The following is a 16,430-nucleotide window of genomic DNA, read 5'->3' on the forward strand; positions in this document are numbered from 1 at the left end:
TCTGTGAACGTTGAATATGAGTACCATTCACCTACTGAAGCGAAACATAAAACCACTGTGGGAACACCCATACAGAGTTAAGTGTCTACTACATCAAACACAGCCTAGATGCATGCTCTGGGATCAGCAACCTCTGGTCTCCCTCATCCTGTCCTTTGGCCAATAGAAATAATAATTTATTAAGACTTTCCTATTTATTAAGACTACTGAACACTTGATTTACCTTAAAGCATTTAGTTCCTGCAATATCTCTGTTCTACAGCCGAGGAAACTGAGGCTCAGAGGTCTGAGTTGCCCAGGGTCGGGAACTAGGAAACATCAGATCTGGGCACGTCTTTACAGCCCGTGGTCTTAACTCTAAGCTCTACCACTGTGAAATGCCAGAAGGTGCTGCAGCGGATGGGAACCACCTGGGAGCGCCCGATGCCCCCTCCTGTGATTGGGCATTCCAGCAGGGCACCTGACTCCCCGCGGGAGAGGAAAGAAACCAGGTGTTGGGGCAGCTTTTAGGTACCAATCAGCAACCCCATGCCACAGCCCGAGGCCTCAAGTCCAAAGTGTTCGGGACCAGGACCAAAGAAATACAAAGCCAAATCCTTTTAGTTTTTCACACTTCCACCACAGGAGGTCCAGACCACGCCTCAGCAGCTGGCTGTCCTAAGACCACGCTTCCCCATAGGCACCTTAACAGTCCCTGTGTCCCTGCAGGGCACAATCCTGGAGACCAGTTGAGCGGGCGCTTGGAGACCTCGACTCTCAGAATTCTAGACATCTCTGTTAAGCGCAGGGAACCCTGGTGTCTCCACAATTCTCTCCCCTTACTCTCTGCAGGTAAAATCCACCAGGTTCTCAGACTATTTTAGTCAAAATCCAGAGCCCTGCCGAAACCGATTTGGCTCAGTGGATAGAGCGTTGGCCTGCGGACTGAAAGGTCCCAGGTTCGATTCCGGTCAAGGGCATGTACCTTGGTTGCGGGCACATCCCCAGTGGGGGGTGTGCAAGAGGCAGCTGATCGATGTTTCTCTCTCATCGATGTTTCTAACTCTCTATCCCTCTCTCTTCCTCTCTGAAAAATCAATAAAAATATATATAAAAAAAAAATCCAGAGCCCTGTCATCTCCCCGTGCTAACTCACTGAGATATTTTCACACAGCACCAACGTCCTGCCTTGCGAACCTCGGCACAGACGCCTCGTGAACGAGCTGGCCCCCAGCACCCATGTGGCGTCCTGTACCGGTTTTAGAAAGAACTTGTTGGAAATTTCCCAACATGGTTTTTAAGGGGCCAACCCCCTCCCGACACTTAGAGCACCACAGTCCCTTGTGGCCCCCATGGGGTGCGAGCTCACTCTGGGCTCAGACTAGCACCTGCCTTTCTCATTTGACAGCGCCAAGTCTCCTTCAGCCTCCACCTCCGAGGGCAGGTACCTGGCAAATCATTAGCCAGGTCCTGTTTTATCAATGAATTCCATCTGCGTTAGGAGCTGCAGTCAGGATGCTTTCCATAAAGGACAACTTGGGAGTTTCAAGGACCTCCTCCCCAAAGTAACTGCAGCTGGAGGGTGAGGGGCAGAGCACAGGCCTCAGCAAGGGGAACCGGGCAGGAAGCACTTGGTAAGGCAGGTCTATCCCCAATTTACAGCTATGGAAACTGAGGCCAACTGCCTTTGAGAGACTTGCCCGAAGCCACAAGGCTATGAAGTGGAGGGGCAGGGGGCCAGGATCTGAGCTTGTGGTCTCACTTGCCACAACTGTAGTGAGGCACTAAATACAGTGCCACGGTGGTCAGAAGAGGGATGTTGAATCGGCCTTCCTCAGCAGGGGAGGAAATGAAGACACAGGGAAGTCAAGTGGCTGTGCAGGCCGTGAGTGGCAGGCAGAGCATGCCAAGCAGTTCATGTGCCAGGAGCGCTTGTGAGCTTGTCTGGAGCACACCCCCTCCCCCCCTTAGGCTGGAGTGAGTGCCTCTTTAAAAGATACCAGGGCCTGTGTGGCTGGGGACGGGGTGGGGGCGGAGGGGCTTTCCTGACAGCATGGTGCCTGTCACCAATTAGCTTCTACTCTTCTACTGGGTCTTCTTTTCCTCTCTCACTCCCACCCACTGCCAGGCAGCACGCACTGCCCCGGGCACGGTGACAAATGCCAGAGTGGGCCGGTGGCTCACACGTTCAGACCTTAAATCCCCCAGGCTCTGGGTTGGTTTCTGGGTGATGGGGTCACTGTGTGTGGTCAGGAAGAGAAGCAGCATTTCTTTTTTTTAAATCCTCACCCGAGGACATATTCACTGGTTTTTAGAGAGGGGGCGGGGAGAGGGGAGAGAGAGAGAGAGAGAGAGAGAGAGAGAGAGAGAGAGAGAGAGAGAGAGAGAGAGAGAGATCGGCCGCCTCCTATAAGCGCCCTGACGAGGATCAAACCCACAACCTAGGTATGTGCCCTGACCAGGAATTGAACCTGAGACGTTTTGGTGAATGGGATGATACGCCAACCAACTGAGCCATGACAGCCAGGGTGAGAAGCAGCATTTCTTGCGCGCCTACTGTGTGCCAGCTCACGTCATCTATCCAACAAACTCCACACGTGGGTACTGTTAGTTCCTTATTATAGATGGGAAATTAAAGCTCAGAAAGGTCATGAAACAAGACAAGGTCATGCAGACCTCAGCAGCTGGGAGGAGAGCCCAGGCCTGCCTGGCCCTGGAGCCAGTACCCGCTCCACCATGCCACACTGCTGGGATGTCCTCTTCCCTCTGCACTTCAGCAACACAACCTCTAGGATGATTCCTGACAAAGCACTCCCCATTTTCAGAGCTGGCCCAGAACACAACTTGGAAGTTCAAGAACGTGGTATCCTCCCTATCTCTCCCCCTTGGAGCAGCGTTCTACCTCGCACCCACTCTTGTATCGGTTATTTATACTAGGGCACAAATTTGGGGCACCAACGACCACTGGGTAGGGTTTGGGGAGTCCCAGGTAGGATTTCCAGGGCCCCGAAATATTGCCATCAGCCCCTGAGGATGACCTCACTAGACACCCACCCTAGCTCAAAGGAAAAGAAACAAACCACACAGCAAACACAGACCTATGGGGGAACAAGCCCCTGTCCACCCCGCTGGGGGCACTTAAAGGAATGACAGGCCTCTGGAGAGCAACCTGGTGATTATAAACAGGAACGAAAACACACTTACAGCCTTTGATTGGGTGATTTGGTTCTTTTAGTCTGGAAAACAGACCTCAAGGAAATATCACCGGCCCTGCTCCTCCCCTTCCCTCCCGCCCCCCCAAAAGTTCAAAGGTATTTTCAGCAGCACTGTTTACAATAGTAAAACACACCAAAATCAAACCCAAATGATTTTAAATAAAATAACTGAAAATGACAGGTATGAGGGTTATCTCAAATTTAAGGAAATGTCCAGGGCAGGTGTCTTGTTCAGTCTTTTATCCCTGGCATTTAGCCCAGGGTCTCACTGTGTCCACTGTTGAAGAAGTGAGTGTTGTGAGGATTGATGACACATGGATGGTGGCTACCACGGTGCCAACTCTCAGTAGACACTTCATATAAGCTCCCCTGATAGATGAAAATCCAAATCCACAAGAAAACTAAGAATGTCACAAAAATCATTACTTTATAAAAACATAAAACATTGAAGACATATATTATATATATATGTATATTGATATATAATGTATTTAGATGAAAAAAAGGGAAGCCTATAGGATGAATTGCTTAATAGGCTTTGTTTCTGTGAAAGCTTTTTAAGTCCACACAATAAAAAGATTTCAAACAAACAAACAAACAACAAAAACACTAACATATGCTTAACCAGAGGTCAAAGGGGAGAAAACAAGTGCAAATACAAAGGTAGGAAGGAGAGAAAACATGTGTTGAAGTCAAATCTCATTCATTCACTCATTTCCTTGGCACTGACCATGCGCCAGGCGCTGAGCTATAACGTGGTGACAAGATAGACGCTGTCATTGCAGAGGGTTCCCCCAGAGCGGGGAGACACTCCCCAGATTCTGGGCTGGCCACCCTGAGTGGTGGAGAACAGGCTCCCTGCAGGAGGCCAGTTGCTGCCTGAAGGATCTGAGGCCAGGGAACAGCCCTCCTGGTCTGGGGGACTCTGCAATCCTGTTACCATGAGGCCTTTATGGCCCCCGCTGTTCCCATGTGTCTGGAGCCACATGGAGTGGAGGGGTTGACAAGTTCCACTGGATGGAACTTCTCCATCAGAGTGGCCGCCCATCACCACCGCCCAACACACCCAAGTCACACGCGTTTCAACATAGGAGCCATCACATAAGCTCCCCTGATACATGAAAACGTACATTAAAACAACTATCACTACCCTGGGCGAAAAGTCGTGGCTTCCAGTTTTAGGATGAGCTGCTGAATTCTACCTGAAGATGGCACAGCTGACATCATCCTGGCCCCAGGGGCACCAAAGGGACAGGTGCAGCAGCAACTGAAGTTTCTCGAAGCCGGAGGCACAGTCTGAGGGATCTTTGGGGAGAAGATAGACTGACTCTTCCCAATACTGCCGTGAGGCGAGCATCATCAGTGGCCTTCACCCAAGGGCCTGGGTTAAGCACATCACAAAGCCCTGTCCCTGGCACAGGCATGCCCTGCCACACCTCCAGGAAGGGAGGGCGGGTCCTGCTGCAGGAGGCAGAGGAAGCACCCAGGCCTCGCTTACACCTCGGGGGCCTCCTGGTTCAGCAGAGCGCTCCTCACCCCTGGCACAGCAGGGCCAGGGCCCCCAAACCTGTATTTTTAAAAAAGGTCCTGAGGGGATTCTCATGCTCTGCACCAGCTTTGTGAGTCACCGGCAATATGGACCCAACACTTCTGTCTCTGCAATCAGAAAGATCTGGGCTCAAATCCCAGCTTTGTCACTCATTAGCTCTGTGACTTGGGCAAATAACTTAACCCCACGAGCCCCAGTCTCCTTGTCTACCCCAATGGCAACAATAATGCCTATATCACAGGGTTACGCGTGGGAAGGTGCCCCGACAGCACACCGAGGGCCCCATCTCAGCGCACATCACCCGTGACCGTCGGGGTACTGGGCTAGGCCCCTGCCCCTGAGCCCTCCTCAGGAGCCCTCTTGCTCAGCCTTTTATCCTGGCATTTAGCCCAGGGTCTCGCTCCTATAGACACACTCACTATGTTCACTATTGAAGAGACGAGTGTCGTGAGGATTGATGACACATGGACGCTGGCTACCGCGGTGCCAACTCACATAAGCTCCCCTGATACATGACAATGTTCACATTGAAACAAAACACAAGCAGTAGCTGTCCGAAGTGGGCGGTTCTCGGCCTTCTCCCTTCCCTGCATGCAGACTAGCCCATTTACCAGAATCCTCCTGGAGCACAGTCTAAGGAACACAGTCTGAGCAAGGAGAGGCCACCGCGTCTCGGCCTCCGGGTTCCAGGGTGCAGGACCATCATCTCCCGCAACGGAAGGAGCAAAACCTCAACTCACTGCACAGCTCCCAGCGCCCCCCAGAACCGCTCACCCACAGCCTGCCGGGGTCCCACAGCAGCCACTAATAACGGAACCATTTCTGTTCTCCTTGGAGTGGCAGTTGGCAGTGGCAAACAGGAAGTTGTCTTGAAATAGGGTGTGGTTGTGCCCTGTCAATATATGCCAACAGAGACACACTTCCCCTCTCTCCCCCAGCCCCTCTCTAGCCTCCTTCTGCTGCCCTCTGACCTCTTCTTCAGGAGCAGAAGGTCTGAATTATTTGGGTGAAAACAAAAAGCTTTTTACATGACTTAAGGGCAACTATCACCACCATGCAAACAAAAAAATCGAGGGCAGAAAGGCGTCTAAGATACAGCAAGGGTCTGTCTTCCCACCAGTCCCTCACTGTGGCATTGGGTTAGTAACTGGCCACGTGTGTGCGTGAGCGTGTGTGAGCTTTCCCCTTAACTTCTCCGTGAGCACGCAGGAAACTAAACCCGAGCTAGAAGCCAGGCCGGGTACACTGCCAATCACCCTGCGGCGCCAACCAGCCCGTCAGCGGGCCGGCCACCACGGTTTACTCAGGGCCCACTGTGCGCACACACTGGACTCAGCGCCATCCAAGAATAGGACAGAAGGAAAAACACGGGTCACTGGTTTCAAGCAATTTTAAAGTTGGAGTAAAAGAGACCCGCAACATTTCCTAACACAAACCACATTTACAAACGACAAAGACAAATAACTGCCAAAGAGAAAAATGCCTATCGTTGGGAGCTGCACGTAAAGGCAGAGAAGTGGGGGTGACACGTTGGTGAGGTTCACTCCCGCTGGCTTCCCGGTGCTAGGACAGGTGTGCTACAAAATTTTCCACTCCATTCCTGCCCAGGCCCCGAGGCATGTGCCTCCAGAAGGGCTGTCCAAAATAGACTGGTCCCCAACCCAGCCTCCTACTCCTGACCTCTTTCTGAGGCAGCAAATCTCCCCACTCCACGCCTCGCCAGCCCACAGCCCGGAGCACCGGCTCTGCTAACGCTCAGGCTCGCTAACTGGGTCCTCGGCTGACAGCACGCTCCGCCTGCCAGGCTCTCTATCCTGTGACCTGGGCCCAGCCCCACACGTCCTCTGTGGCCAACGTGCCCTGTGCTCACACTTACACATCCCGGGGAGGCAGCCTTGCCGTTAGGATAAGGAGGCTGAGCCTGTGACACGCTGGGCAATGCGACTTGTGGGAGACGTTTCCTGGCTTCTGGCGGAGGGCCCTGGCCAGTCAGAACGCACCACTTCCCCTTTAAGAGAGCACGCCCAGATGCGATTAGGGAAAGGCAGAAAGAAAAGCCCGGAACAGTCAGGGTTGTATCCTGAATTTGGCAGACGAACTTGGGGTTTCCTGAACTGCACACACAAGGTGTGGTCAGAGGCAGCGGGCTCCTCTGGGGCTGACGGCTGATCTGAACAGTCCCTGCTGGGGAAGGGCCGGGCCTTCCTACAGCCCCACAGTGTGAGGGCCACGTGCGAGCTGCTGGCCCCGCTCCTGGAGCTGCTGTCGCCCCACCTGGTGCCCCGCAGCCTGCAGAGCCTCAGGGCTTTCCTCTCCCCTTCCCTCGGGGCCTGCGGATCCTGATGAGCAGAGTCCCCAGCAATGCCTAGCACTCTGCTTCCGAGAGAGTAGAGACATCATTATAAAGATGGAAAAATACTTTTGTGGGACATTTAAGCTATCAATTCATGCAGGGAGTTTTCATTTTCGTGGGACATTTGAACTATTAATTTATGCAGGGAATTTTCATTCATTCTGGATATTTCAGAAGTTGATGCCCTGATCCTGGCAAAGGACAGTAGATTGCAGGGGAGTGGGGGTGGGGTGTTTCAAAACAACAATAGTTCACAAAAGGTCACATGTTGTACAATTCCATTGACATGAAATATCCAGAAAGCAGATTAGTGATTACCAGGGGCTGGGGAAGAAGGGTGTGGGGAGTAACTGCTTACTTGGTCTAGGGTCTCTTCTGGGGGTGATGACAATGTTTTTGAACTATGTAGAGGTGATGGTTGCACAACATTATGAATGGACTCAGTGCCACTGAACTGCATGCTTTAAAATGATTAATTTTGTTATGTAAATTTCAACTCATTAAAAAACAACAACACCCTCGTGGTAGAGTGTGTTTTGGGCAATTTTATCTTCTACTAGGATCTCTCCTGTGCTTCATCCAATATTTCTTTGTAAAATCTGGCTATTACCTGATAAATCTTTAGTTGACCCTGGCTGGCTAAGGAGTATATGCCTTTTTTTTTTTTTTTTGGTTTTGTTTTGTTAATCCTCACCTGAGGATGTTTTTTTCATTGATTTTTTTTTTTTTTTAGAGAGAGTGGAAAGGAGTGTGTGTGTGGGGAGAGCATTGATGTGAGAGAGACAAATGGATTGGTTGCTTCCCGCATGCACCTTGACTGGTATCAGGGTTCGAAACTACAACCCAGATACGTGCCCTTGACCAGGAATCGAACCTGCGACCCTTCGGTGTGCGGGCCATCTCTCTAACCACTGAGCACACCGGCCAGGGCTGAGGATATGCCTTTTAATAAGGAAAAATAAAAACAAACCGTTAAGAGATAAAAGTTTCCAAGACCCACAAGTATGGCTTTTAAGGAGCATTTCTTACTTTGGGGAGAGGTAGCATCATTTTGAACCATGCCACACAAGCTAGGCAGTGCCTAAGTCTCGTGGTGAGGCGGGCTCAGGTTGGAACCATCCTGTCAGCAGCTGAACATGTTAACCAAAGCCAGAGGGAGGGAGTCTCCCATGGGAGAATTATCCAGGAGACCATGACATTGAGCCTCTAGGTTCTTGGCTTCCTCTTCCCCTCTTGCAGAGCGTTTTTTCCCCCCCAGAATGAAGAATTCATCAGTTTTTGATTGATTTTGAGGGGGCTGTGCTGGTTGGCATAGCAGAACTGGTTTGTAAAATTCCATTTCTTTGGAATGGAGTCAGTGAGAACGAGGGGGGAGTGACCTGACCACCCACCTGACCCAGCCCCACTGGAAGGAGCATCCAGCCCTCCTTTCCCGGTCCTTTGCAGCTTTACCTGAGGGTAAGGCTGTGAGCCTTGTCGTCCAGACCCTAGGCCAGCAGGTCAAGAGCTCGTGGGCACACTTCCTCACCTCAGAAGCAAGAGGAGGCCTGCTGGATGTTGCAATACTTAGAAAAAAGCACAGGTGAAAGGGCAGGCCCCGTGGCCCAGGAGCCCGAGTCTTTCCAGAGAAATGTAAATAGTTTTCCTAGAATCTGTCTTCTGAGTTCCAGGATGACCGGGAGGACAGAGATTTGCACAGTTGCCGTGGGCCAGCTCTCTCAGAGGCCATGGATCCTCCTGGAGCACTCTGCCCTGCCTCTTTCACCCGGTTCTCTCTCTTCATCGCAGGTGCCAAGGTAATAAGTGGCCTAAGTTCTCAGCAAACAGGTGGCTTAAGCTCAAAAGATGCAATATTTACACTGCTCTAGCATCTGAAGAGCAGGAAGTTTAGAACCTTAATCCTAAATACAGAAACAGGCAGGCTCAACCCCGTTAAAAAAAATGGGCAAAGGACTTCAACAGGTATTTCCCCAAAGAAGATATGCATACAGCCAACAAGCATATGAAAAGATGATCAACATTTTTAGTTACTAGGGAGATGCAAATCAAAATCACAATCAGATACCTATCACTGTATACCTACTAGGATGGCTATAGATCAAAACAAAACAAAATGAAATGGAAATTGGAACCCCTGGGCACCGTCGGGGTTCCTCAAAATATTAAACATAGGATTACCAAATGATCCAACAATTCTACTATGAGATATATACCCCAAAGAACGGAAAACAGGTACTCAAACAAATCCTTGTATATGAAGGTTCATAAAAGCACCATTTGCAATAATTAAAAGATGGAAACAACCTAAATGCCCATCAATGGATGAATGAATAAACAAATTGTGGTATATACACATACAGGAATATTATTCAGCCATAAAAAGAAATATAGTGCTAATACATGCTACAACTGGAAGAATCTAGAAAACACTAGGCAAATGAAAGAAGCCAGAAAGAGGTCATGTATTATATTAATTATCCAGATGACTGTCCAGAATAGGTAAATCCACTGAGATTGAAAACAGATTGGTGGCTGCCAGGGACTGGGGGAAGACAGAAGGGGAAATAACTGCTTAATGGGTATGAAGTTTTATTTAAAGTGATGAAACATCTGGAACTAGATAGAAGTACTAGTAGTGGTTGCACAACATTGTGAATGTACTCAATGCCACCGAATTGTTCGCTTTAAAACTGTTAATTTTATGTTAAGTGGATTTCACCTCAATAATAATAATAAAAAGCCCTGCAGAATACAAGGGCCAGGACAATCCACAAACAGAACCATCAGTTTCAGGGTAACTGAAAATTACCTTAAAGGCCCTTCTTGGAATCACTTAAAGGAGGTAATTTTTAAGTTAAGGTAATGAAGGTGGCCATCAGGACAGGGCAGGCAGGGACTCCAACACTGCAGTTCTTTTTTTTTTTTTTTTTTCTTAATTGACTTGAGAGAGAGAGAGAACAGAAGACAGAAACATTGATTAGAATGCTCAACCTGGATATGTGCTCTGACCCAGCATTGAACCAGCTACCTTTTGGTGCACAGGTTAACGCTCCACAACTGAGCCACACTGGCCAGGGCAGCATAGCAGTTCTTACACATGGCCAATTCAGGTTCATGGAAAAGTGTTATTTGCCAAAAATGCACACACACGCACACGTGCACACACATGTGCACGCAGGCCGCGCTATTTACAAATGTGACACTGAGGCACAGCTCCCCTCTGGCAGCCCTCTCATGCCTGATATAGCGGTCATTTTCACCAAAGGAATTGCCATTCCAATGACGGAATTACTTCCATCAAAGGGACCCAGGTCTTAGACCCTAAAATGGTACAGAGTAACAGATTCCCAACAGGCAAGACACCCCACAGGTAATCACGCTCTGCTAACCCCTGTCAGCCCCTTTCCGGGGGGCTGTGGTCACCACCTCAGCACTGGGGACAAGCGGCCGCCCAGCCTGGCTTCTCCACTGCAGGTCCCTGACTGGATGGAGCTTTCCGAGTGCACACCAGGTGACAGTTCTTCCCTACCCGGAGCTGCTCAATAATGCCTGCACATTAGTCCCGTTTCTGCCCTAAGGTGTCGCCCTGAACCAGTCCAGTGCCCCTTCCATAGGGCACCTTGCCAAGTATCTGTTCCTTGAAATCATTCTCCAGGCTAAATATCCCCAGATGTTTTCTAAAACCATTCCTCACAAAATGTCATTTTCACTATTCCTCCTGACCCCTGGGTCCTCTTTAGCTCCCACTGTCCTTCCTAAGCCATGGAACTCAGAAGGGAGAACATTACAGACGGGGGCTGTGCAGCTCCTCATGGTTTTGGATATTATTCTCCTATAAATGCAGCTGAAGAACCAGCCTGAACATTTTATTTCTGGTAGCTGCATCACTCCTGTCTTATTTCATATACGTTGCTGCCAAGCTGCGTATCCCCAGGTACCCTTTAAAAATGTCATCTTGTTGGAGTGAGTCCACAGTTCCAGCCTGTTGAGATCTTTTTGGACCCCCGACCCATTAACGTAACCATTCTCCCTCCCAAATCTACCACCTGAAAAGTTGACAAGCCTGGACATTCCCAGGGCAGGTCTCCTTCCAAATCCTTATTTATAATGTGGAAGAGGACAGGGTCAAGTATGCAACTTGACACATCCCCCAGCGTGACAGTGACTTGTGAACTGCACACTTGAGGTGTAACTCTACCAAGTCACCTGCCAGTCAGGTGTATCACTTGACCTACATTTCTTCATCTTCCCTGATAAGAATCTCATGGACAACAGACAAATGAGGCTAACAATAGCCGCCCTCTGACAGTGGATGAAAAGACCAAGGGTGAAGCTCTTGGAGCAGGGCCCTGCACACAGCGAGCAACCAGATGTTGCCTTTATAACTGACAACAAGTAAAATAGGAAAAAGACCTCTTTTTCCAATTCCCAGACAAACTACCCTTCTTATTGGCATCTAAATATAGCCATCAGGCAGCTGAAATCAATAGAAGGAGCACTGGCATCCAAGAGCTGGAGTCTGAATCCTGAAAATCCTTCCAGAATTTCCATGCTCTGAGGTTAGCAGTTCCTGCCCTTCCAGGGCTATAGGGAGAAGCCAATGAGATCAGGCATGTAACAGAGGTTTAACAGTTGAGTCAGGCTAAGCAAACATAAACGAAGAGTGTTGTGATTATTACTGCTATAAATCTCTCAAAGGTACCCTTTCCATTGGTAGAAACCTGCCTGTTAAGCCAAGGAAGAACCTATAGATGCACACAGGCTGCCAGAAGGCAGTCTTTCAGCACAGAACAGCCGGACTGCTGCAATGGAACAGATCTCGGATCTCCTCTTCCAGCAGCAATCTCCTTCTCTCTCATCTCAGACCAACACCCAGGCCGGCTTATGAAGGGTAATGGAGTCTCTGCTAGCCTGTAGGAGGAACACCTTGTCGCTCCATTGTCACCTTGTGGAGACCAGGACCTGAGTAATCTGCAGCAGAGATCTGGCAGGTAATGAAGGGCTGGGAGGGTAGCTTTTAGCTCCCACATGGCTTGACCTGAACTATCCTGAATGGCAGTTTCTACGAACACCAGGCTTTCGGCTTGGACATTCCCAGGGCAGGTCCCAGAAACCCTGTTCTTATCTCAGCTGAGGATGTTTACTTCAGGAAAGAAATGGTCTTCACTGAGACAAGGTTGGGGGTGGGGGTTTACAAAGAGGCCAGCCTGCAGGTCCCTAGCATCTCAGGGTCACGATGTCCCATAGGAGGGGAAGAGCGGGGAGAGAACTGGCATGGCCTACTATATCCTCCTGGGAAAAGAGCAGCAGTGGAAATGTGAGGCAATAACTGGCTAAATTCTCCTCGCCTAGTCCATGTAAGGTTGGTTTCCCAACTTCCAGGAGCGATGAATGCTGAGGGCAGATTTTAAATATATATCTACATATAACTATTGGCAAGACACTGAGAGGATCATGCCAATGAATCTATTCACAGATCAGGGAGTTTGCTCAGAAAGCCACTGGGAGGAAGAGGCCCAGAGGGAAGGCACCAATTTCTGTCAGGTGACTTTTGGAGCTCATGGTCTGCAAGCTACTCTCTCACTCACCCTACCCCTACACTAGTCTCCCTCAAGAAAGGTGGCTGCTGAAGTCACCTAAAAATCATCACAGGACGCATGGAAGCTAACCCAGGCTTTCATAGCCACTGGTGACTTCTTGTGACATTTGAACATATTCCTGTCTTTCTCCTGCTGCATTTCCCTGACGATGCACCCACACAGAGACGGTGCCTGGTTCTACACACTCACATGTGCAGGAATGAGTCACAGACGAGTCTCTATACCTTGGTGGTTACCGCAGTGTTCTGATGCTGGTCCTGCAGAGCTGAAGCAGGACCAGGCTTAGCTGACTGGTGTCATGGGCTGCATTCCGAACCCCCCACCCCAAATCCATATGTTGAAGTCCCAATCCTCAGGACCTCAGAATGTAACTGTATTTGAAATAAGGTTTTTAAAGAGATGATTAAGTCAAAATGAGGCCAGTTAGGGTGGGGCCCTAACCCAATATGACTAGTGATCTTATAAGAAGAGTATGAGACTCTAGGGGTATGTGCACATAGAGGGATAACCATATGAAGAGGCAGCAAGAAGACAGCCGTCTGCAAGCCAAGGAGAGAGGCCTCAGGAGAAACCAACCCTGCCGGTACCTTGACCTTGGACTTCCGGCCTCCAGAATTGTAAGAAAATTAATTTCAGTTCTTTAAGCCTCTTAGTCTGTGGTGTTTGAAAGCCCGGGCAAATTAATATAATTGGTTTACCTAGAAACTGTTCAGGTTCACTGGATAAGGGAGAAAAAGTGTAGTATGGAGGGCAGAGGACAAGGGACTCCTAAACCTCCAACATATCAGAGATTGAATGCATCTTCCTCCTTGGTTTGGGGTGTGCCAGGTCAATGGCAAATGGTAGCAAGGACAAGGTGGGGGGCAGTCTCCTGATTCTTGACATCTGGCAAATCCTGTCCACCCTGGAGGCCTGAGGCTGAGGTAGTTGGTCTGAAACAGCTTGACCTAAGGCACAGCCTGGGAGAAACCAACTTCTATCAGCTTACTTTCTTTTTTGGCCTCCTACCTTTGTGGGTTGTGATGAATCTATTTGTCATTGTTATCCTTCCAGAAAAAGAGAGGATCATGGGGGTGAGTGGGCTAACTGGCAGCGAGGTAGCCACCAGCACATTCACAGGTTTGACAAACTGAATCAGACCCTCTGGCCCAACGCTGCTTTTCACCAGGAATCCACCCAAATTCCAGGTTCTGCCTGGATGCATGGGTCCTCCCTCCGACTCTCAGACTTCGATAGACCCCGGGCTTCCCAGAGAGTATGGGGCAGACAGAACCACTTTCCCGGGGGGCCACGAGAGGAGAGGAACCCACAAACGCTCACTGCTGCTAAGGGGTCCAGACACACGAGTAGGCGGGACTCAGAGATCAATCTAACAATAGATATGTCATTAAGCTCTCTCCTGGCTGGGGGTGGTGGTGCTTGGGTGGGGGGGGGGGGGGGCTGGGGTAGGAGGGAAATCAAAGCAAGAAAGGAGGGTGTTTGAAAGGTATTGTCAGGCTGATGTGTGCAGGGCTGGGAGGAGTGACATGCTCTACTAGACAGAACTGACAGGCTGGCAAATGGCGTCGCCTTTACTTTCCCAAGGATAGCAGGGTGGGCGGGTTTGGCCAATTCAAATGCAAAAGCCCCAGGGCAGGATGGCTGGGAAACCTTTCAGTATTCACAGCCATCCCTCTCCAACTCCCCACATAAAGGCCTAAAGGGTCCCTTCACATCTCTTCATTCACTTTGAGGTTATTTACACAGTGGGATGAGAGCCCCCATGATCCCTGCTAGGCAAGATACACACAAACCAACACACACCTCAAACCTGAGGCCTTCAAAGGGTGGGGAGGTGGGGGGAGGGGTCTCAAATTCTATCCCAACCTGATCCCCTGGAGGAGGAAAGGGGAAGTGGATCGGTTCCACGGGGCAGATTCGAATCAAATGAGAACAAAGACTATGAGATCTCTGTAGTGCAGCCAGTTCACCCAGTTTGGATGGGGCAATGAGCAGCGAAGATCTGATGGATAATGTGGTCCTGAGTTCAAGCTCCCCGGCTCCACTATGCAAGCTTAGCCAAGCCAAGCCTTTCCTCCTGGGACCAAAGGGCTAGCCTTGTCCTTCCCCAGCTCGGTGAGGCTAGCACGAGAAAGCACCGTGCATGCTCTGGAAAGCAAGGCAGCCTGATCATTATTCTGTGTAAGCAAGGTCAGAGGAGACTGCAAAAACAGCACCCCCCCCCAGGCCCCCCGCCGCCGCCCCAGTAAAATCCCCCAAGCCCCACTGCTTTCATAGATGAGAGAAACATGGAGAAAAAGAAATCTGCTCTTGGCAGCACTCAGCAGTTATAACTCCGCCAAGCCTCGGCCTAATGGTCACATTTACTACCTTGGAAATTTCCGTTTCAACTCTCCATTTTCATTTGTGTGTGCCAGTCGGTGATGCTGGGGGTGAGGGACCCAAGACCTGGCCCAGAGCAAGCTCCCCACTTCGAAGGCCTTTCAAGCCGCCCAGAGTCCCTACGCTTTAGCGTTTTTTCTACCCCCATTTCGATGTGTTTGGTTTAAAACATTTCGCCCCGGGCACAATGAAGTGTCTCATTTACGGCGTTCTCCTGGACCATTACACTGGGACTCCACGCTCATTACGCTGATGAACGCGCCACTTACCCATGCAAATTCCACGAGCTGCCGACACAGAGAGGGGAGGTGCTCAAGGTAGCTGTCAAGGGCTGATTTAATTACACAGTCATTCAGTGGGCAAAGCGGAGCGATCTTCAGCCAACTGTTCTAGTAAATATTATGGGAAAGCCTTTCACAGAGCGCTGATTCTGGCTTAGTGATTTCAAACGTGCCCCGCTCCGGTTCTCATTCAAACACTCACCGGGCACCCAGAGTTCCTAGGCCAGGCCAGGACGTCAAACAGAATGCACCAGCCGGCACGGTATGCCATTTTGCAGTTGATTATTTTTTTAAAACAAAATGTTATAAACACCTGAGTATCACTGCCATTTAGGCGAGGGCAAACTTGAGCGCCCACTAACTTCCTGCGGCTCTCAAGCCTTCCTGCGCCCCTCCCCCAGGCTGAGTCCCGCCAACCCGCTGCGGGGCGGGCTGGGGGCGCCCGCGAACACCGCTCCCGCGGGTTGGCCCAAAGCACCATCGCAACCCCCGCCCCCCCCCCCCCCCCCCCCGCACTTGGCCGTTTGGAACGACACCCCATCCCTGCACCCACCCCCAGGGGAAATGGCATCGTCACTTTCATTTCACTCCGTTGGCGACCGACCCGAGGAAAACAACGCGCCCTAAGACCACGGACTCCCTCCGCGGGGTATCGGACACGGGCGGCCGCGGCCCGCGCTCGGGCGCGTCCTCCGATGCCCCGCTCCCAGGAGTTCGGAGAGCCCCGCTGCGCGGGCGCGGCCGTTTGTCCGACCGCAGGCGCGCATTTCACTCTCCACCGTCGGAGCAGAAAACTCACGCATCCCCGTGTATTTTTTGTTTGTTTTGTTTTTGTTTCCCTTCCGAAAAAGGCCTATAAATAACCCAGGATCAGCAAGATTATGCAAAACATCCTGTGAGAAGAAGAAACGTAAACTAAAACCACTTACAGAGACTCAGGCTGCCAACTTAATCTGATTCTACGACGGCTGTAAACATGTTGTACTTTTGGAACCTGAAGCGATCCACATGAGCACGGATGCCGTCACAAAAAAAAAAAAAAAAAAAAAAAAAAGGGGGGGGGGGTGGTGG

General features: G+C 50.3%; 1 protein-coding gene across 3 annotated transcripts in view; it reads right to left on the bottom strand.

Moving 5' to 3' along the window:
- The window catches only part of ATXN7L1 (ataxin 7 like 1), a 227,482-nt gene that overhangs the window by 55,722 nt on the left and 155,330 nt on the right, over positions 1–16,430 (bottom strand). Inside the window, exon 1 of one of the 3 annotated variants that reach the window (XM_028158808.2) lies at positions 16,289–16,335. The exons of the other annotated variants lie outside the window; for them this stretch is intronic. The gene's annotated coding sequence lies outside the window, so the exon portion shown is untranslated. Of the gene's footprint in view, positions 1–16,288; positions 16,336–16,430 lie in introns of those variants that run through there. 3 annotated transcript variants of the gene reach the window in all.

The sequence above is a fragment of the Eptesicus fuscus genome, chromosome 14 (assembly GCF_027574615.1).
Source record: "Eptesicus fuscus isolate TK198812 chromosome 14, DD_ASM_mEF_20220401, whole genome shotgun sequence".
Lineage (NCBI taxonomy): Eukaryota > Metazoa > Chordata > Mammalia > Chiroptera > Vespertilionidae > Eptesicus > Eptesicus fuscus.